General features: G+C 44.6%; 1 protein-coding gene across 1 annotated transcript in view; it reads right to left on the bottom strand.

The window, feature by feature from the left end:
- Nucleotides 1-19,129, bottom strand: part of GAL3ST1 (galactose-3-O-sulfotransferase 1) — a 186,101-nt gene extending 166,972 nt beyond the window's left edge. The window contains exon 1 of the mRNA XM_069760217.1: nucleotides 18,851-19,129. The gene's annotated coding sequence lies outside the window, so the exon portion shown is untranslated. The remainder of the gene's footprint in view (nucleotides 1-18,850) is intronic.
- Nucleotides 19,130-22,490: the final 3,361 nt, after the last annotated feature.

Here is a 22,490-nt window from a genome sequence, read left to right on the forward strand (position 1 = left end):
TCCCAAATCCTAATAGAACAGGTGGACACCAGAGACAGCAGAACACAAATCACCCAGTACCATCAGTAACCACCAGAGGGAGCCCAAAAACAGAACTCACAACATACGGCCCTGTATCCGGGTAGTTAAAGTCCCCCATAACCAGGACCTCATTATGGGTTGCAGCTTCATCTATCTGCTTTAGAAGTAGACTTTCCATGTTTTCTGTTATATTTGGGGGTTTGTAACAGACCCCAATGAGAATTTTGTTACCATTTTTCCCTCCATGAATTTCGACCCATATGGACTCGGCATCCTCATTCCCTTCGCTAATATCCTCCCTTAAAGTGGACTTTAGACAAGACTTTACATAGAGACAAACCCCTCCTCCTCTCCGATTTTTACGATCCTTTCTAAACAGACTGTAACCCTGTAAGTTAACTGCCCAGTCATAGCTTTTATCTAACCATGTCTCGGTTATTCCCACTATGTCAAAGTTACCTGTAGATATTTCTGCTTCTAGTTCTTCCATCTTGTTTGTCAGGCTTCTGGCGTTTGCGAGCATGCAGTTTAGAGGATTTTGTTTTGTTCCTATCTCCTCGCTGTGGATTGTTTTAGAAATGTTCTTACCTCCCTTCTGAGTATGTTTTCCTGGGTCTTCTTTGTTCGAGTCTAATGTTTTTCTTTCCGTCCCCTCTTCTTCTAGTTTAACGCCCTCCTGATGAGTGTAGCAAGTCTTCTGGCGAATGTGTGTTTCCCAGGTTTGTTGAGGTGTAGTCCGTCTCTGGCGAGGAGTCCATCGTACAAGTAATTCACACCGTGGTCCAGGAATCCGAATCCTTGTTGTCTGCACCATCGTCTTAGCCAGTTGTTCGCATCAAGGATCCTGTTCCATCTCCTGGTGCCATGCCCATCTACTGGAAGGATAGAAGAAAAAACTACCTGTGCATCCAGTTCCTTTACTTTCTTCCCCAACTCTTCAAAGTCCTTGCAGATTGTCGGTAGGTCCTTCCTTGCCGTGTCATTGGTGCCAACATGTATCAGAAGAAATGGGTGGACATCCTTGGAGCTGAAGAGCTTTGGTATCCTATCGGTCACATCCTTGATCATCTCACCTGGAAGGCAGCATACTTCTCTTGCGGTTATGTCCGGTCTGCAGATGGCTGCTTCTGTGCATCTCAGTAGTGAGTCTCCCACCACCACCACTCTTCGTTGCTTCTTGGCTGTACTTTTTGCTGTCACTTGTTGCTGTGTGCCCTTTACTTTTTTGCTTGCTAGTATTGCTTCATCCTTAGGTGTGCCATCTTCATCCTCTACAAAGATTTGATATCGGTTCTTCAGTTGTGTGGTTGGTGATTTCTCCATGGTCTTCTTGCTTCTTTTGGTCACATGCTTCCACTCATCTGCTTTTGGAGGTTCTCTGACACTTTTTTCACCTTCTGTGACCAGTAGAGATGCTTCTGTTCTGTCTAGGAAGTCTTCATTCTCTTTGATGAGTTTCAAAGTTGCTATTCTTTCTTCCAGACCCCGCACCTTTTCTTCTAAAAGGGCCACTAGTCTACACTTCTGACAGGTGAAATTGGATTCTTCTTCTAGTCGATCTGTGAACATGTAGCACATGCTGCAGCTCACCATGTAGGTTGTCACATCTGCCATGTTGCCTCTAGATCCTGCTGACTTGCTGTGTGTTTTCCTTCTTGTGTAATCTACTCAGCCAAGCTTTCTTGCAATAATGTCCTACAAGCAAAAATTTGCGCGCTGTAAGGCGCGCGGTTTGGTGATGCTTTCCAAGCAGCTGGTCCCGGCTGTACCCAACGATCTTCTTGCTTAGGGAGACTCTTCGCTTTTCCCAGAAGACACCTGGAATATGCAAATTATCCTCCTCAAGCTTGAATCCCTGGTTTGGTGATGCTTTCCAAGCAGCTGGTCCCGGCTGTACCCAACGATCTTCTTGCTTAGGGAGAGTCTTCGCTTTTCCCAGAAGACACCTGCAATATGCAAATTATCCTCCTCAAGCTTGAATCCCTGGTTTGGTGATGCTTTCCAAGCAGCTGGTCCCGGCTGTACCCAACGATCTTCTTGCTTAGGGAGACTCTTCGCTTTTCCCAGAAGGCACCTGGAATATGCAAATTATCCTCCTCAAGCTTGAATCCCTGGTTTGGTGATGCTTTCCAAGCAGCTGGTCCCGGCTGTACCCAACGATCTTCTTGCTTAGGGAGACTCTTCGCTTTTCCCAGAAGGCACCTGGAATATGCAAATTATCCTCCTCAAGCTTGAATCCCTGGTTTGATGATAATGATGCAGATCAATGATGATAAAATGATGATAATGAGCAGATCAAGGTCACAGATAACAGAAATTTAGGTTGTACAGTACTGATGGTAACAGAACTAGCGATTCTCTTTCTACGCTTAGGGCAATCAGAAATAATATGAGCAGAATCGCCACAGTAAAAACACAACCTATTCTGACGCCGGAATCTTTGACGTTCAGCTTTAAACAAAATCCTATCACACTGCATAGGCTCAGGGCTCCGCTCAGAGGACAACGCCACAGTGTGCAGAACTCTGCGCTTGCGCAAGCGCCGATCAATCTGAATGGCCAGAGACATAGAATCACTCAGACCAGCAGGCATGGGGAACCCCACCATAACATCTTTAACGGATTCAGAAAGACCCTTTCTGAAAATTGCCACCAAGGCATCCTCATTCCATTTAGTCAGTACAGACCATTTTCTAAATTTCTGGCAATACGATTCTGCCGCTTCTTGACCTTGACACAGGTCCAGCAACATTTTCTCAGCTTGATCCACAGAATTAGGTTCATCATACAATAACCCAATGCTTGAAAGAAAGAATCAACATTAAGCAAAGCAGGATTGCCAGTTTCCAGGGAAAATGCCCAATCCTGTGGGTCACCACGCAGCAGGGATATGATGATTTTAACCTGCTGAATGGGATCACCAGAAGACCGGGGTCTCAATGCAAAAAACAGTTTACAGTTATTTTTGAAACTCAAAAATTTGGATCTGTCATCAAAGAATAAATCAGGAGTGGGAATCCTAGGTTCTAAGGCAGGAGTCTGAACAATATAATCTGAAATACCCTGTACTCTAGCAGCAAGCTGATCCACACGAGAAACTAACTCCTGAACACTCATGTTATTACTAGGTTCCGCAGCCACCCAGAGATTAAGAGGGAGGAACAGACCAAACAGGCTAAAGAAAAGAAAATGGCTCAAAATCTTTCCTCCCTTCTTTGGAGATGCAATTAACTCATTGTTGGCCAGTTTTACTGTTATGATCTGGTGGCCTTGGAGCAGCATGAGACGTACTCTGGAGAAGGTGGCACCTGTACTGACCGCAAACCCTGAACTTAACAGCGCAACTAGAAGTAGCCGTGGGGGGTACTTAACACTCCCAAGACCCCTCGACACAGCCTCAGAACTAACTACCCCTAAAGACAGAATCAGAGAAAATCCCCAAAGGATAGATAGCCCCCCACAAATATTGACTGTGAGAGGAGAGGGAAATAACATACGCAGAAATTAAATCAGGATTTAGCATAGGAGGCCATACTAGCTAAAAAGAAAGAATAGAACAGAGTACTATGCGGTCAGTATTAAAACACTAGAAAATATCCACCACAGAAAATACAAAACACCACATCTGACTAAAGACATGGAGGGTATATCTGCATCTCCAGAGAAATAGCTAGGCTGCAAAAAATCCTTCACAGACTAAGCTGGACAAGACAAAAACATGAAAATGCACAGAACTATAAGGTCCACAGCAGGTGGACAGCAAAAACAAAGCCAGGACTTATCTTTGAAGAAAAGCACAGCAAACTGGAGAGACCAGAAGGGATGTGAATCCTCCAAAAACAATGGACAACTGGCACTGACTAAAGGATCAAGCAAGGCTATATAGCCCAGCCCAAATTGCAAAAAATAGATACACCTTATAAATGCTGCGATCCAACTACCGCAGCACTACCACTCATAACCACCGGAGGGAGCCCAAGAGCAGAATTCACAACACTGACCTGAGCGGGCGGACCCGCAGCACTATACAAACTGTTTTCTGTTTGCTTTTCATTTTGTGCTGGAAAAGGCTGTTCGTTTGTTTTGGCTATTCAGTGCGGTTTTAATAAACTTGCTTGGACATTTCAACAATACTGCTTCCTGTGCCTACCTCATCCACAGAGTGAGTACAGATCTCTACACTACATACACATGGAAAGTGCCTGTGTATAAGTAGTCAGATAGGCAGGTGATGGGCAGTGATAGGACACCGATAATCTACATAGACATGGAACGTTCCCGTCTGTAAGCAGTCATATAGCGGGTGATGAGCAGTGACAGGACCCAGGTAATTTACATAGACATGGAAAGTGCCTGTCTGTAAACAGTCAGTAAGGCAGCTGATGAGCAATGACAGGACACCGGTAATCTACACAGACATGGAAAGTGCCTGTGTGTAAGTAGTCAGATAGGCAAGTGATGGGCAGTGATGGGACCCAGGTAATGTACATAGACATGGACAGTGCCTCTGTGTAAGCAGTCAGGTAAGCAGGTGGTGGGCAGTGATAGGACACCGGTAATCTACATAGACATAGACTGCGGTATTGACAAACGGCAACTCGAAGACTCTGCATGTTACACACAGACTGAAGACTCAGGGTTTTGCTAAAAAGACTTTTCACACTCTCTTTTCTAGTGCAAAGAAACATATTTTCCTAATGAAGTATATTACAAATATGTTTAACATCCCTTTCCTTACATCATATAAAAAATCAGTTTATGAGTGTGGTTGCGGTTACAGCCAGTGATTGGCTAAGGCTACGTTCACATTAGCGTTGCGCCGCCGTGCGTCGGCGACGCAACGCGCGACGCACGCTAAAACGCACGCAAACGCGCGCAAAAACGCGCGCGTTTTGCGACGCGTGCGTCGTTTTCCGACGAAAATCGGACGCACAGAAAATGCTACATGTAGCGTTTCCTTGCGTCCGACGCTAGCGTCGGAAACGACGCACGTGGCGAAAAACGCCACCAAAACGACGCACGCGTCCCCTATGTTAAACATAGGGGCGCGTCGCCGCTGCGTCGCCGCTGCGTCGCCGGCGCAACAGCGACGCACATTGGCGGAACGCCAATGTGAACGTAGCCTTAGTGCACCTTTCAGTGATATTTTTCAGCGTTAGAACAGGTGCAGCAGGGGTTAGGCAACGGTGTCTAATGCTTCATTTATGTCTTTAAAACTGTCTGATCTGTTATTATACTACTAATTTATCCTTGAAAAACCCTTTAAATCACATGAAATTAAAGAAATGGTCTAAGATTGATGTATATGGGCATTTGTCACTCATTTATCATGCTCCTAGTTATAACAACATGAAACTGGTAACAGATTTCCTTTACAGTGAGCCACATATTGAACAGAAAAACGATAAGGGGTTTTCCAACTTTTGCAGCATATGTGTCAGGGAAAGGTGGGCTTTTGTGCTAAAATAATAAGAGAAGCAGTAATCCCGTGATAAGCCCTCACTTACCCCTGAGGGTGGAGATCGGCTACAGCAGTCACCTGTATAGATTGGCCTCATGAAAACAGGGAACACTGCAACAGCGAGGAATTTATTGGCTCTGCTTTTATTATTTTACCACATTTTCGTTCTTCATAGTTGTTAGGCTGTGTCTGAGAACGAGTTCATTCATAAGACACCAATATACACAAAGCTTTTATTTCAGTGCATAGAGACCATGGTGACAATTTAACAAAACCGAGGTGAAGGTAAACCGACATAGTTGGCCATAACAACTAGATTCCAATTTTAAAAAGAGCACTAAAAATTAAAACTAGGATCAGATTGGTAGCTATGGGAAACTAACCCAGTTTTCCTTCAAACAATTTTGACAAATCTGCTCTATACGCCTCCCTAGTGCAGAGCGTTCATGTTCAGCCGTACAATAAGGCTCGATAATCAATAACTGAAATTGAAATGCAGCCTGATATCTCAATATGATCTTGCACATGTCAATTATTTCCAGTTACATCGTTTGCAGCTGGCACTCTGGTACCCAAGCCCCTTGCTCTTTAGGTGTTTGTGTCCCCCAACTGCATCCGCCTCCCACCATTATCATCTACAATGAAGAAGTTGGGTAACAAGAAACGATTTGATATAGTGCAGTGCACAATACAGTTCTCTTTTGCACACTGTACAGTTTGTTAAAAGGCACACGTTTAGTGAGAGGCCGGAAAATGAGCAAGTAATAAAACCATTTACGGTAGCTGTAGTGTGGTCCTCTAGAGTCAGTTCCACTGGTGGACCCTGGGTACCCCAATCAAACCCCTGCTGTCAGCCAAACATTCTGAAGTATAATACCAGTTGGAGCCTATCACTTGATTTCAAAACAGTTTTGTTTAAAGGGGTTATCAACTTTGGTACTTTAAAAATCTTTTTTACCTGTTGTAATGGTGGCATCCATCTTACAGATATTACATCCATTTTCATTATAAAGTTCTAACACAATAGTTTCATGTTTGAATTTCTAAAAATATATATCTCCTGCATCAGGTACAGACTGGGGCTGAAATTCAGCCCTGGCCTTTGAAATCATACAGGCCCATGCTGTCTTCTTCCCCAAGCACCAGATGGGATATACAGTATTACTAATATTACCCTGGATGGAGGAAAGCAGACAAGGTGGCCCACGAACAGACAGGCCCTTCTGGCATTTGCCAGAATTGCCAGATGGCCAGTCCGGCCCTGTCCTGCATGCACTAGCTTTTAGATTATTTCTGAACATGTTTTAGTCTGAAAGTTTCTATTTGTAGCCTTGGTACAGAGAAGGCATGCATTGTTCAGCTCACATAGACAAGGTCTGAGACACATATTCCCCCATGGCAGAATGTACATCTCTTTAAATAGATGCTTGAAATGTAAACCTATAACATGTTAATTAGAAATGAATATTCAACTACGTAGACGATTGAATTATTAACCAAACAGTAATAAGATGTTAATACCAACCAATGAAATGCTTGTATTTTTGTAACTTATTTCTTTGTTACACCAAAAAAGATACTATACAAAATATGTATTAACATCTATATATATAATTGTCTAAGGTCCACTTCTGTCTGTCTGTCCCGGAAATCCCGCGCCGCTGATTGGTCGCGGCCGCCAGGTTGCGACCAATCAGCGACAGGCACAGCCCGGCCGAGAATTAGTCCCTCCCTACTTCCGTCCAGTCAGTGCCCCGCGCCCGTTCCATACTCCCCTCCAGTCAGCGCTCACACAGGGTTAATGGCAGCGTTCACGGACCGCGTTATGCCGCGGTGTAACGCACTCCGTTAACGCTGCTATTAACCCTGTATGACCCTGCCTATGCAGCATCAATAGTAAAAAAATCTAATGTTAAAAATAATAAAAAAAACAAAAAACCTGCTATTCTCACCTTCCGTCGTCTGCCGATGCGTGCGCGGCTGCCACCAGCTACCGTTCCCAGAGATCCATCACGAAATTATCCAGAAGACTTAGCGGTCTCGCGAGTCCGCTAAGTCATCTGGGTAATTTCGCAATGCATCTCTGGGAATGGAAGCTGGCGGCAGCCACTCGCGCATCGGGACAGCTTCGCTGGACGACGGAGGGTGAGTATATAACTTTTTTATTTTAATTATTTTTTTTAACAGGGATATGGTACCCACACTGCTATATACTACGTGGGCTGTATTATATACTGCGCGGTTGCTATATACTACGTGGGAAGTGTTATATAGTGCATGGACTGTGTTATATACTGCGTGGCTGTTATATACTATGTGGGCAGTGTTATATACTACATGGGCAGTGTTATATACTGCATGGGCTGTGTTATATACTGCGTGGGCTGTGTTATATACTGCGTGGGCTGTGTTATATACTGCGTGGCTGCTATATACTACGTGGGCAGTGTTATATACTGCGTGGGCTGTGCTATATACTGCGTGGGCTGTGTTATATACTGCGTGGCTGCTATATACTACGTGGGCAGTGTTATATACTGCGTGGGCTGTGTTATATATTGCATGGGCTGTGTTATATACTGCGTGGGCTGTGCTATATATTACGTGGGCTGTGTTATATACTGCATGGCTGCTACATATTATGTGGGCTGTGTTATATACTGCGTGGGCTGTGTTATATACTGCGTGGCCTGTGCTATATACTGCGTGGCCTGTGCTATACATTACATGGGCTGTGTTATAAACTACGTGGCTGTGTTATATACTGTGTGGCTGCTATATACTACGTGGCTCCTATATACTACGTGGCCTGTGCTATATACTGCGTGGCCTGTGCTATACATTACATGGGCTGTGTTATAAACTATGTGGCTGTGTTATATACTGTGTGGCTGCTATATACTACGTGGCTCCTATATACTACGTGGCCTGTGCTATATACTATGTGGCTACTATATACATACATACATACATATTCTAGAATACCCGATGTGTTAGAAACAAGCCACCATCTAGTCTCAAATAAACAGGGAATTCTGTTATTCAGAAAGCTGGTCTGTAACTTAATTTAGTCGATGGCATTCATCTGTGACACGAGTCTGATCCCTGCACAGCTGGTCCCCATAGTTGTCATGACACTGTCATATTCCATAATGTACAGTATAGGTGATACAAAGATGGTTGTTAGTTCTGCTAGGGCTCTATAATTACAAGTGGTTAACAAAATATGAATTCAAATTCCAGCAGTACTGCAACATGCAGCCTTAAAGGGAACCTGTCACCAGGTTTATTTTATATGAGATAAGGCCACCACCTTCCAGCCCTCATATACATAATTCTAATATGCTGTAAATCCCCCCAATCCAGCCTGCAACAAAAGAAAAACGCCTATTATTATACTCACATGCGAGGCGGTCAGGTCCGATGTCTCTCGCTGATCTTGGTCCAGCGCCTCCCTTCTTCTTGCAATGCCGTCCTCCATCTGTGCTTCATGTGGATGACGCATCCTATGTCATCCTTACAGTGTTCCCCGGCATCCCGCTTCCGTGCAGGTGTACTTCTCTGCCTTGACTAGGGCAGAGTAAAGTACTGCAGTGCGCATTGAGAAAAGGTCAAAGAGCCCGGCGCATGCACACTGCAGTACTTTACTCTACTTTAGTCAGGGCAGAGAAGTACGACACACATCGGACCTGACCGCCCCGCATGTGAGTATAATAATAGGTATTTTTCTTTTGTTGGAGGCCGGATTGGGGGCAGATATACAGCATATTAGAATATTAGAATGCTGTATATGAAGGCTGAAAGGTGGTGGCCTTATCTCATATAGGACAAACCTAGTGACAGGTTCCCTTTAAGGCCCATTAGACCCGACCGCCCCATAGGTGAGTATAATAAAAGGTGTTTTTCTTTTGTTGCAAGCTGGATTGGGGTCATATATACATCATTATAGAATGCCGTATATGAGAGCTGAAAGGTGATAGTCTTATCTCATATAGGAAAAACGTGATGACAGGTTACCTTTAATGGTTTGGTTATTGTAACGAACTTCTGATATGTCATAGTAACATGTAAAAAGTTTTGCTTTGTGGGGCCCATCCCACCATTGATTGCTAAAGTGAAGGGCTATGCCCCTTCATTTCTGTCTTTTACACTTGTAGAGATTTGCCAGTAATGTATGGATTTATAGAAACTTGACTTTCTATGAAATCTGTACACCACATGGAGCGCCCCAGACGCAGGGCCACGGGTTACTCGGTACAGGTCCTCTGCTGGCTCAGTTCTGGGGATGTCACGGTGACTGGACCCAGTCCGTGACCCTGCTAAGGGGCACCCAATAAAAGGTGATACGAGTCTGCCAAGGGTTTGTGACGCCACCTGTGGTGTTCGGTCAGGGTGACCGACGCTGCTTGGGGTCCACTGGGGTGATGTGATGGCAGCTAGATGGTATACCCTCCCACAGGTGAAGTATGTCCCCAGGGCTTCCCAGTAAGGTGGATGGTGATGGTGTGAGGTGCAGACAATAACGAGGACACAGGGTTGCAGTCTCTTTACCTCTTTACTGAAGACCAGAGCACAGTTAACAGGGCTGTCTGAGACCGGCCGGTCCGAAGGCACATCCAGAGTTCCCTTTGCAGGTGGAAATCGTTGCCTACCACTAGCGCCTGTGTGTTGTAGTGCTTCCCTGCTGAGCATTCGGGATAGTCCTCACAACTTCTATTCTCGTTCATTCTAATTCGTTACAGTCTGTGTGACAGCTCTCCAGCGACCAAACAGCGACGCTGCAGCGATCGGGATCGTTGTCTGGATCGCTGCAGTGTCGCTTAATGTGACGGTACCTTAAGGCTGCTCAGCTGCTGATTGAAAGTCCGGCTACCAGAAGTGAATGAACTTTATTTCTCTAGGCAGCCACGGGCTTTCAGTCATAGTGGAGTTCAGGTATGGCTTCAGTCACCGCTCAGTACAACGTAAGCAGCACCTGTACTGTACTGACTGAGCGCAGACTTGGTACTGATGCACTGGTGAGGCAGCTGTCAGTCAGTGCCAGGGTGCGGTGCCAGTCGCCACTATGTACTGAGTGGTGACTGAAGCCACATCAGCTGTGTCTCTATGACTGAAAGCTAGAGACTGCCGGGAGGAATAACGTTATTTTCCTCCCAGTAGCTGAGATTTCATTGCAGAAGCCAACAGCTTTAGAACACTATTCACCTGCAGTTTAACTATATTTCAGCAGGTTAAACGCATTTGAGGATGTAACAGGTTCCCTTTAACTCAGTGGTTAACATTGCTTTGCAGCGCTAGGGTCCTGAGTTCAAATTCCACAAATGACAACATCTGTATTGAGACTGTATGTACTCCCAATGTTTGAGTGGGTTTCCTCCCATACTCCAAAGACATACAGATATGGAATTTAGATTGTGAGCTTTTATATGGACAGTGCCGATAATGTCTGTAAAATGCTGTGTAAATTTACAGCGCTATATAGGCGAGCAAAGTAAATTCATTAATTCCTACAATTGTAGCTTTAATAACGTTATCAGATAAAATACATTTAGAGCCATGCATATTATTGAATATTATTTTAATTTCTAAAAATATATTTCTCTATCTTAACATTTACAGTTCAATAATTGGACAGATTAAAGGGGTTGTCTGGTCCAAAATGATAAGTCTTATGAATACCCCTAGCGCACGCACTGTGCACTGCGGGGATTCAACGATTTCTGAGCTGGGCGCGGCGGGTACGTATGTGTTATAACTACCCCCGGCCAGAGCCCGTCTAGTTGGCATGGCCTTACCCCAAACATTTGTATTAAGCGAGGCTGCACCCCTTCTAGTGACGCGGCCCTCCGTTGGGAGAAGCCCACTTGTGTGAGCGAGGCAGCGCCAACTAGACAGGCTCTGGCTGGGGATACGTACAGTATAATGCAAACCATCAAAATCCCTGTAGAGCACAGTGTGTGCACTGGGACTATTCATAAGACTTACAATTTCGGACTGGACAACCCCTTTATTCGACATTCGTGAGTCTATAGATTTTGGGCTTGATAGAACTTCATGGTCTGTACACAGACCGTGCATCACAAATGTCTGAATTCTGCTGTAAGATATGTTCACTCGAGCACATTTTTGGGCAATGTGTGGAACAGACTTCACATTGACCAATGTTGGCAGATATGCAAGTGCATACAGACTATTTTCCAAACAGATCTCAAATCCATGTGGAAATATTGCAGCATGTGTTAGCCTAGACACATTTATGGACCAAACTCGTTGCATATGAGGCTAGGTTCAGAAAAGTATAAGTAAAATCTGTTTTTCATCAAGAAAAAATATCCATATATCCATTTTTTTCATCCATATGACATCTCCATTACATCAATTTTTATATTTTGCAATGGATTAGTTAAAAATGGATGTCATACATATAGTGTTCGAATGGCATGTTTTTTCTATGCATCCATTGATATTAATGGAACTTTCGGTCCAAGTGTAAAAATGCTCATGGGAACCTCCTGTTTGACTCTCATTGGTTCGAGTTCTGTGCAAATGCTATCCGTTTTACACACAGCACATGAATGTAAAAAATGCTTGTCTGAATTATCCCTGAATACAAGGCAACGACTGCACACATCCGCAAAGTTGCAAAGATCAGCACGTGCCTGAGCTTAGAGATTCACAAGCAATCTGATATGCAATCCAGCACTTTCTCTATAACATCTTCTTTATGATTGAATTTAGCCTTAGGGCTAATGCATGTGAGGTTATAAATTGGACTTGTGCTGTCAAACTTTTGATTGGATAGTTCATGGACAGCACACATGTTATTCAATAATGTTCAGAAGAAGGATTTTTCTCTGAGTCCAACTATCCGTGATAAGAAGCTATTCAGGCTTGAGAGCCAAATACCAATTAAGTAAATCAGGTGATGTGCATCTCTGTAATGAGGAGGGGTGTTGTCTAATGACATCAAAACCCTATATAAGGTGTGCTTAATTAGGCAACTTCCTTTCTTTTGGCAAAATCGGTCAGAAGAGAGATTTGACGAGCTCTGAAAAGTCCAAAATTGTGAGATGTCTTGCAGAGGGATGCAGCAGTCTTGAAATTGCCAAACTTTTGAAGGTGATCACCAAACAATCAAGCGTTTCATGGCAAATAGCAACAGGGTCGCAAGAAGCGTGTTGGGCAAAAAAGGCGCAAATAACTCCCCATGAATTGAGGAAAATCAAGCATTAAGCTGCCAAGATGCAATTTGCCACCAGTTTTGCCATATTTCAGAGCTGCAACGTTACTGGAGTAACAAAAAGCACAAGGTGTGCGATTCTCAGGGACATGACCAAGGTAAGGAAGGCTGAGAAACGACCACCTTTGAACAAGAAACATAAGATAAATCGTCAAGACTGGACCAAGAAATATCTTAAGACTGACTTTTCAAAGGTTCTATGGACTGATGAAATGAGAGTGACTCTTGATGGGCCAGAGGCTGGATCATTAAAGGGCAGAGAGCTCCACTCCGACTCAGATGCCAACAAGGTGGAGGTGGGGTACTGGTATGGGCTGGTATCTTCAAAGATTAACTTGTGGGACCTTTTCGGGTTGAGGATGGAGTGAAGCTCAACTCCCAGACGTACTGCCAGTTTCTGGAAGACAACTTCTTCAAGCAGTGGTACAGGAAGAAGTTGGTATCGTTCTAGAAAAGCATGATTTTCATGCAGGACAATGCTCCACCACATGCCTCCAACTACTCCACAGCGTGGCTGGCAAGTAAAGGTCTCAAAGAAGAAAAAATAATGACATTGCCCCCTTGTTCAGATTCCACACAGAATATCCATGTCGCATCCAATATTTACGGAAACATTTCTTAGGAAACTATTTGATCATGTATGAGGGGCGTTCATTAAAGATTTCCCCTGACCCACTTCTATTTATCACAGGTCGCTGAAACTGCATATGTGTAATGGTATAAGTCTCTCTATAGGTTACTTGCCAATTTTGCAACTCAGAACTGATAATGGTCTTGATTTTACAGGTGCTGAAGTGGTGTGAGGTTTGATAATGGACCTAGTGGAATACAGTGCAGTCATCAAGTTCCATTACTTGAAAGGCCACACACCAAAGGAGACATTCGATGAGATGAAAGTGGTTTATGGTGAGGATTCCCCATCATGATGTAAACAAGAACTGGCATTGTCAATTGAAATGTGGTCGGCCTTTGGTGCAAACAGCTCCAATTCCAGGGTGATCCCACTCTGCTATTGATGGACACATCATTCAGCAAGTGGAGGTTGCCATTTTAGAAAATCACTGCGTAAGCATTCGCCACCTAGCCCAGGACTTTTTCAACAGACTGATCACACAGGATGAAAGCTGGGTCCATCACTGTGATCCTGAGACTAAAGTCCAATCGATGCAATAGAAGAATTGTGACTCATCAAATCCACAGAAGGTAAGTGCCCAACCCTTGGCAGGCAAGGTCATGCACACAGTATTTTGGGAGCAGCACAGAGTAGTATTGGTGGATCTCCTAGCAAAGGGAACCATGATCACTGGGGCATTCTATGCTTTACTGCTGCAGAAATAGCGAGAGGCCATCAAAACCAAGAGATGTGGCATGCTCACCAAAGATGTCTGCCTTCTGCAAAACCATGCACCAGTTCACAACTCATGTTTCCCAAATGGAAGCATGCTCCTTTGGCATTGAAATTCTACCGAATCCCCTTATTCACCCAACCTCGCACCATCGGACTTCTACCTCTTTCCAACGATTAAGTTATTTTTGAATGGCAAGCATTTTCCAAATGAGACTCTGATTTCCGAAGTCACAACATGGACTTTGGAGCAACCTGTTGACTTCTACAAGCGAGGTGTTTACAGTTGCTTAGAGATGGGAGAAGTGTGTGTCCAGGGGCATAACAACTGAGGTCGCAGGGGTTGCAGCTGCGACGGGGCCCGGATTGCTTAGGGGCCCGCCCAGTCCAGCAAACAAGTAGCCGGGAACCTCAGCAGACAAGTCACGCACCCTGCTGGCCACGCCCACAACACCCAGCTTCCCCAGACTTCCAGCGGTGTGAGGCGAGTGGGCGTGTCCCTGAAGGACATGTGACCTAGCAGAAGGGCTGGGCGTGTCACTGAAGCTTGACTGAGATGGAGGGGAAACAACAAAGCCGAGGAGCCTGAAGCAGATGTCACAAAGTCCGGGTGAGGCGCGAAGACAGCAGCAGGTGAGTTACATAGTAACATAGTTAGTAAGGCCGAAAAAAGACATTTGTCCATCCAGTTCAGCCTATATTCCATCATAATAAATCCCCAGATCTACGTCCTTCTACAGAACCTAATAATTGTATGATACAATATTGTTCTGCTCCAGGAAGACATCCAGGCCTCTTTTGAACCCCTCGACTGAGTTCGCCATCACCACCTCCTCAGGCAAGCAATTCCAGATTCTCACTGCCCTAACAGTAAAGAATCCTCTTCTATGTTGGTGGCAAAAAACCTTCTCTCCTCCAGACGCAAAGAATGCCCCCTTGTGCCCGTCACCTTCCTTGGTATAAACAGATCCTCAGCGAGATATTTGTATTGTCCCCTTATATACTTATACATGGTTATTAGATTGCCCCTCAGTCGTCTTTTTTCTAGACTAAACAATCCTAATTTCGCTAATCTATCTGGGTATTGTAGTTCTCCCATCCCCTTTATTAATTTTGTTGCCCTCCTTTGTACTCTCTCTAGTTCCATTATATCCTTCCTGAGCACCGGTGCCCAAAACTGGACACAGTACTCCATGTGCGGTCTAACTAGGGATTTGTACAGAGGCAGTATAATGCTCTCATCATGTGTATCCAGACCTCTTTTAATGCACCCCATGATCCTGTTTGCCTTGGCAGCTGCTGCCTGGCACTGGCTGCTCCAGGTAAGTTTATCATTAACTAGGATCCCCAAGTCCTTCTCCCTGTCAGATTTACCCAGTGGTTTCCCGTTCAGTGTGTAATGGTGATATTGATTCCTTCTTCCCATGTGTATAACCTTACATTTATCATTGTTAAACCTCATCTGCCACCTTTCAGCCCAAGTTTCCAACTTATCCAGATCCATCTGTAGCAGAATACTATCTTCTCTTGTATTAACTGCTTTACATAGTTTTGTATCATCTGCAAATATCGATATTTTACTGTGTAAACCTTCTACCAGATCATTAATGAATATGTTGAAGAGAACAGGTCCAAATACCGACCCCTGCGGTACCCCACTTGTCACAGCGACCCAGTTAGAGACTATACCATTTATAACCACCCTCTGCTTTCTATCACTAAGCCAGTTACTAACCCATTTACACACATTTTCCCCCAGACCAAGCATTCTCATTTTGTGTACCAACCTCTTGTGCGGCACGGTATCAAACGCTTTGGAAAAATCGAGATAGACCACGTCCAATGACTCACCGTGGTCCAGCCTATAGCTTACCTCTTCATAAAAACTGATTAGATTGGTTTGACAGGAGCGATTTCTCATAAACCCATGCTGATATGGAGTTAAACAGTTATTCTCATTGAGATAATCCAGAATAACATTCCTCAGAAACCCTTCAAATATTTTACCAACAATAGAGGTTAGACTTACTGGCCTATAATTTCCAGGTTCACTTTTAGAGCCCTTTTTGAATATTGGCACCACATTTGCTATGCGCCAGTCCTGCGGAACAGACCCCGTCGCTATAGAGGGGTTAAGTGCAGTCGCGGCTGTAAAGTGCTGATGTGCAGCCAGTGTGCTGCTTACACCTGTCATGCATGCACCTACCTCCACCCGCACACCACATAGCCTGTTCTGTGTGCACAGGACCTGTGATGAGGTCACAGGAGGGGAGGAGTCAGGGGTCACATGATCAGGGACCTCAGGGTATGCAGGACTGTGCTGTGCTGGTTGTCATGGTGCTGGATGAGGGGAAGTTTATGTGTGGGGTCAGGAGGAGCTTACAGGGTGGATGTAGCAGAGCCATGTGTACGAGGTGAGCGGAGCCGTGTGTGTACAGGGTGTACGGAACGGAGCCGCGTGTGTACGAGGTGTAAGGAGCGGAGCCGCGTGTGTACGAGGTGGACGGAGAGGAGCCGTGTGTGTACGAGGTTCACAGAGCGGTGCGTTTTGTGTACGTGGTGTTTGGAGCGGAGCCGCGTGTGTATGAGGTGTATGGAGCGAAGCCGCGTGTGTACGGGCTGTAAATTTCTGAGTCGGGAAGAATGGTACACAGCTGTGGGCAGAGCCCAGCATGTGTCATGTGCATTGTGGGGGAGTATTGAGTGTACTCGCCAGCGTTAGAATGTGCAGTGCGCATGCTTCAGAGCCGACCAGTAGACCCAATACACCCCTACACTGCACAGGACCGGAAATGACGCAGATGCGCATAATACCAGGAAGAAACAGCACAGAGATTTCAAACACAGGGAGTACACTTGGAGCGAGGGAGGACATGAACGCCCAGTGTCTGCACTTCCGGAGATATCACCCTAATAAGCATAGGGACATGTTAGTTATAAAATAATTTTTCTCAGCGATTACAGGGCAGTATTAGGTCAGACTATATAACATTGCAACAAAACTATAGTGTGCAAAATGAATAGGGAAAATGTGAATTTGGGTGGGAAATATTTTGGCCTGGGGGGCCCCATTTGAAAGTTCACACCGGGGCCCATAACTTTGTAGTTACGCCACTGTGTGTGTCCCTAGGTGGCACCTATGTAGAGGACTAATAACTATGCCACGTTTCATTGCTCTCAGTCCACAGGAAGGGGGTCAGGGGAAATCTTTATATCTCGTATATAACGTAAGATCAAAATCGTCCGAATTTTCTGGATGAGACTCGGACAATTTTTCATAAACTCATCTGCAGTTGGCCTCAGTCTGAAGAAATATAATTATCTTGTGCCATACTAATTATTTTTTAACTAGTAAGATTGTTGCAGTGACCGGGAAGTGAAATTCTCAGTCCATATAAACGATACAATCTAGTGTTGAACTGTCCCATCAAAGTAGTAGAAGATTCCTTGTTGGGTGCTGGTCTAGACACAAAAATGGGTCACAAAAATCCAGAAAGACTTTGAAGACAGTCACTTTCTCTAGGGTCTTATTTCTTATGAGTCTATTCACAAATAACCTATTTAACCTTATGATACAAATAAAACATGCCCATGTGGGACTAAGGATGGAGGTTGACCCGAGGGTGGCTGAAGGTGGAAGGCAGCCCAAGGGTAGCCCGAAGGTGGAAGGTGACACAAAGATAGCCTCAGGCTAGAAAGTAGTGCAAAGGTAACCACAGTTTAGAGGGTGGCCCAAAGGTAGCCTGAGGGAGCAGGTTGTCCAAAGTTAGGCCGAGAGTCGAGGGTGGCCCAAGGGTGGAAGTGGCCTGTGAGTGAACCCAACAAACCTCAGTATGGCATTGCTACCGCTGATAAAGGTTGGGCAGTAGCTGGCCATACTGGAAACATTTTGATAGACTAGATGCGGGAGGCACACGGATTCATCGTTCACTTTATAGCGACTTTTTACATAAGTTTAAGATTATTTTTTGTGAAAATGGTGATCTGGTTACCACATAAACTCCTGCCATACTGCAGACTGTTCTGCCAGATATCTAGTAATGCTATTTATAATTATACGATTTCAAGCACACAATGTAACAGCCATAATATCATACATAGGCAAGAGAAGACGTTGTTTTCCCAATCAATGGTATAAATTGCCATAGACCCGGCCATAGAGATGACTGCCACTAACACAACCACAAATTAGCTTAAGGCTATGTGCACACGTTCAGGAATTCATGCAGAAAATTCCTGAGAATTCCGGACATTTTCTGCATGAAATCCGCAAGAAAACCGCATGCGTTTTTGCCGCGGTTTTGACGCGTTTTTGCCGCGGTTTTGATGCGTTTTTGCCGCGGTTTTTTCCGGACACTTCCCAATGCATTTTGGAGTGGGAAATCCGCAAAAAAAAACGCAAAAAGATAGAGCATGTCCGGATTTTGTGCGGTATGCGTTTTTTTTGTGGAAAAAAACGCATCATGTGCACAAAACATGCGGAATTCATTCTAAATGATGGAATGCTTATTGTATGCGGTTTTTTTGCGGTTTTATAGCGTTTTTATCGGGAAAAACCGCGAAAAAACCGGAACGTGTGAACACAGCCTTATAGTCAAATGTCACAAGTTCAGTAGTAAAAACAATTTATAAACTCCACATAAACCTCCATTTCATATGTGCAGACGTTAGTGCTGCCTGCTGTGTGCTTCCCTTTGGAGACAATATAGTGCTGCACACAACACAAGGTCCCTCAGTAACGGGTGAGGGTCGGGCGGCCATGCACCTGCCGCTCTGCACTTACCTCGGGGCCGGGTGGTCTTTATCTGTGTGGTAAAGCTCGGTCCTACTGCCCAAAGTCGCAGTGTGCCATACCTCAGAGTTCACATAGTCCAGACCGGGGAGCCATATCATGTCAAAGCATTGTCCCCCCTCCTGTCCGCCGCGCCTCTTCTCTGACAGGACTCTGTCTCCCCCTCACTGGTCTTTTTCCTCCCTCAGGCTGTGTCAGTGCTCATGACTCCATTAGCCGAACTTGAGGACATTTCAATCCTGCCGCTTTATACAGTATCACTTTCTCCCTGGCTAATATATAATTGATAACTCTTGGTTCCCTCCACCTCCCTCATAACTCTCCGTCTCCTCCCTTCTCCCTCAGCACAGAGAGTCCATTCAGCGTCCAGCGAGAACAAGGCTTCTCTTATCTGCTGATAGAACAAATAGCAGTCTCACTAGCCAGTATCTGGGGGTCTCAATGTCACAGGGAGGGGACACTGGGACCTACAGGTGGGTGTCACACATAGTGTTGGCATTATGTAGCAGAGCTAAGCTCTGCTCATGTTCTATAGGGGATGGCATTGGCTTCATCGCTGCTCATCAATATTAAAAAAAAAGTCCATCAAATATCAAATGTATTAAAAGGAGCTTTTAGTGGAGATTACAAATAAGCAAAGGAGAGAGGCCCTGACACCCAAACCTAGGACTAAAGATGATACCTCACCCATGTGGTGACATCACTTATTAATGGAAGGCTGGGGTCGCGCTCGGCACATGTCCCAGGGGTGTCCGCTAAGCTGCAATTTCCTAATTGTTGCTGAGGCTGTCCGCTACATCATTAGAAAATAATTGATAATGTTTTACTATTGTTAAAGGAGTTCTAGGGAAAAAAAAGCTTAAACCGTCATTAAACATTAAATTGTAAAATATCCCTTTAACCCCTTAGTGACAGAGCCTATTTGTCACTTAATGACGGGCCAATTTTTACAATTCTGACCACTGTCACTTTATGAGGTTATAACTCTGGAATGCTTTAACAGATCCCGCTAATTCTGAGATTGTTTTTTTCGTGACATATTGTACTTCATGTTAGTTGTAAACTTTCTTCGATATAACTTGCGTTTATTTGTGAAAAAAATGGAAATATGGCGAAAATTTTGCAATTTTCAAACTTTGAATTTTTACGCCATTAAATCAGAGAGATCTGTCACACCACAAAATTCTTAATAAATAACATTTCCCACATGTCTACTTTACATCAGCACAATTTTAGAAACAACATTTTTTTTGTTGCTAGGAAGATATAAGGGTTAAAAGTTGATCAGCGATTTCTCATTTTTCCAACAAAATTTTCAAAACCATTTTTTTAGGGAGCACCTCACATTTGAAGTGAGTTTGGGGGGGTCAATATAACAGAAAATACCCAAAAGTGACACCAATGTGAAAACTGCATCCCTCAAGGTGTGCAAAAACCACATTCAAGAAGTTTATTAACCTTTCAGGTACTTTATGAGAACTAAAGCAACGTGGAAGGAAAAATGAACATTTTACTTTTTTCGCAAAAAAATTACTTTAGAACCAATTTTTTTTTCTTTTCACAAGGGTATTAGGAGAAAATGGACCACAAAATTTGTTGTGCAATTTCTCCTGAGTACGCCGATATCCCATATGTGGGGAAAATCTGCTGTTTAGGCGCATAGCAGAGCTTAGAAGGGAGGGAGCACCGTTTGACCTTTTGAATGCAAAATTGGCTGGAATCAATGGTGGTGCCATGTCGTGTTTGGAGACCCCCTGATGTACCTAAACAGTGGAAACCCCCCAATTCTAACTCCAACCCTAACCCCAACACACCCTAACCCTAATTCCAACCCTAACCATAATCCTAACCACAAACCTATCCACAACACACCCCTAACCCTAATCCCAACCCTAACCACATCCCTAACCACAAAACAGCCCTAACCCTAATTCCAACCCTAACATAATCCTAACCACAAATCTTACCCTAACACACCCCTAACCCTAATCCCAACCCTAACCCTAATCCCAACCCTAACTCTAACCCTAACAATAGTCCTATGTTATCAACAGGTAATTCAGAACCACAATGGACCTTGAAGTTCAGAGCACACAAAGTGACCTGACATTTACCAAAAAACATAGGACGAGCTCTGAGACGTGGAAACTCTGCTGACCGCAATCCCTAATCCTATCACACCACACTAGAGGTAGCCGTGGATTGCGCCTAACGCTCCCTATGCAACTCGGCACAGCCTGAGAAACTAACTAGCCCTGAAGATAGAAAAATTAAGCCTACCTTGCCTCAGAGAAATTCCCCAAAGGAAAAGGCAGCCCCCCACATATAATGACTGTGAGTAAAGATGAAAATACAAACACAGAGATGAAATAGATTTAGCAAAGTGAGGCCCAACTTACTGAATAGACCGAGGATAGGAAAGATAGCTTTGCGGTCAACACAAAAACCTACAAACAACCACGCAGAGGGGCAAAAAGACCCTCCGCACCGACTAACGGTACGGAGGTGTTCCCTCTGCGTCTCAGAGCTTCCAGCAAGCAAGAAAAACCAATATAACAAGCTGGACAGAAAATATAGCAAACAAAAATAACACAAGCAGAACTTAGCTTATGCAGGATAGAAAGGCCACAGGAACGATCCAGGAGGAAGCAAGACCAATACTAGAACATTGACTGGAGGCCAGGATCAAAGCACCAGGTGGAGTTAAATAGAGCAGCACCTAACGACTTAACCTCATCACCTGAGGAAGGAAACTCAGAAGCCGCAGTACCACTCTCATCCACCAAAGGAAGCTCATAGACAGAACCAGCCGAAGTACCACTCACAACCACAGGAGGGAGCTTGGCCACAGAATTCACAACAGTACCCCCCCCTTGAGGAGGGGTCACCGAACCCTCACCAGAGCCCCCAGGCCGACCAGGATGAGCCACATGAAAGGCACGAACCAGATCGGCAGCATGGACATCAGAGGCAAAGACCCAGGAATTATCTTCCTGACCATAACCTTTCCACTTAACCAGATACTGGAGTTTCCGTCTCGAAACACGAGAATCCAAAATCTTCTCCACTATATACTCCAATTCCCCTTCAACCAAAACTGGAGCAGGAGGATCAATAGATGGAACCACAGGTGCCACGTATCTCCGCAACAATGACCTATGGAACACGTTATGGATGGAAAAAGAAGCTGGAAGAGTCAAACGAAAAGACACAGGATTAAGAACCTCAGAAATCCTATATGGACCAATGAAACGAGGCTTAAATTTAGGAGAGGAAACCTTCATAGGAATATAACGAGATGACAACCAAACCAAATCCCCAACACGAAGTCGGGGACCCACACAGCGCCTGCGGTTAGCGAAACGTTGAGCCTTCTCCTGGGACAAAGTCAAATTGTCCACTACATGAGTCCAAATCTGCTGCAACCTATCCACCACAGTATCCACACCAGGACAGTCCGAAGACTCAACCTGCCCTGAAGAGAAACGAGGGTGGAACCCAGAATTGCAGAAAAACGGCGAAACCAAAGTAGCCGAGCTGGCCCGATTATTAAGGGCGAACTCAGCCAAAGGCAAAAAGGACACCCAATCATCCTGATCAGCAGAAACAAAACATCTCAGATATGTTTCCA

This window comes from Ranitomeya imitator, chromosome 1 (genome assembly GCF_032444005.1).
Source record: "Ranitomeya imitator isolate aRanImi1 chromosome 1, aRanImi1.pri, whole genome shotgun sequence".
NCBI lineage: Eukaryota > Metazoa > Chordata > Amphibia > Anura > Dendrobatidae > Ranitomeya > Ranitomeya imitator.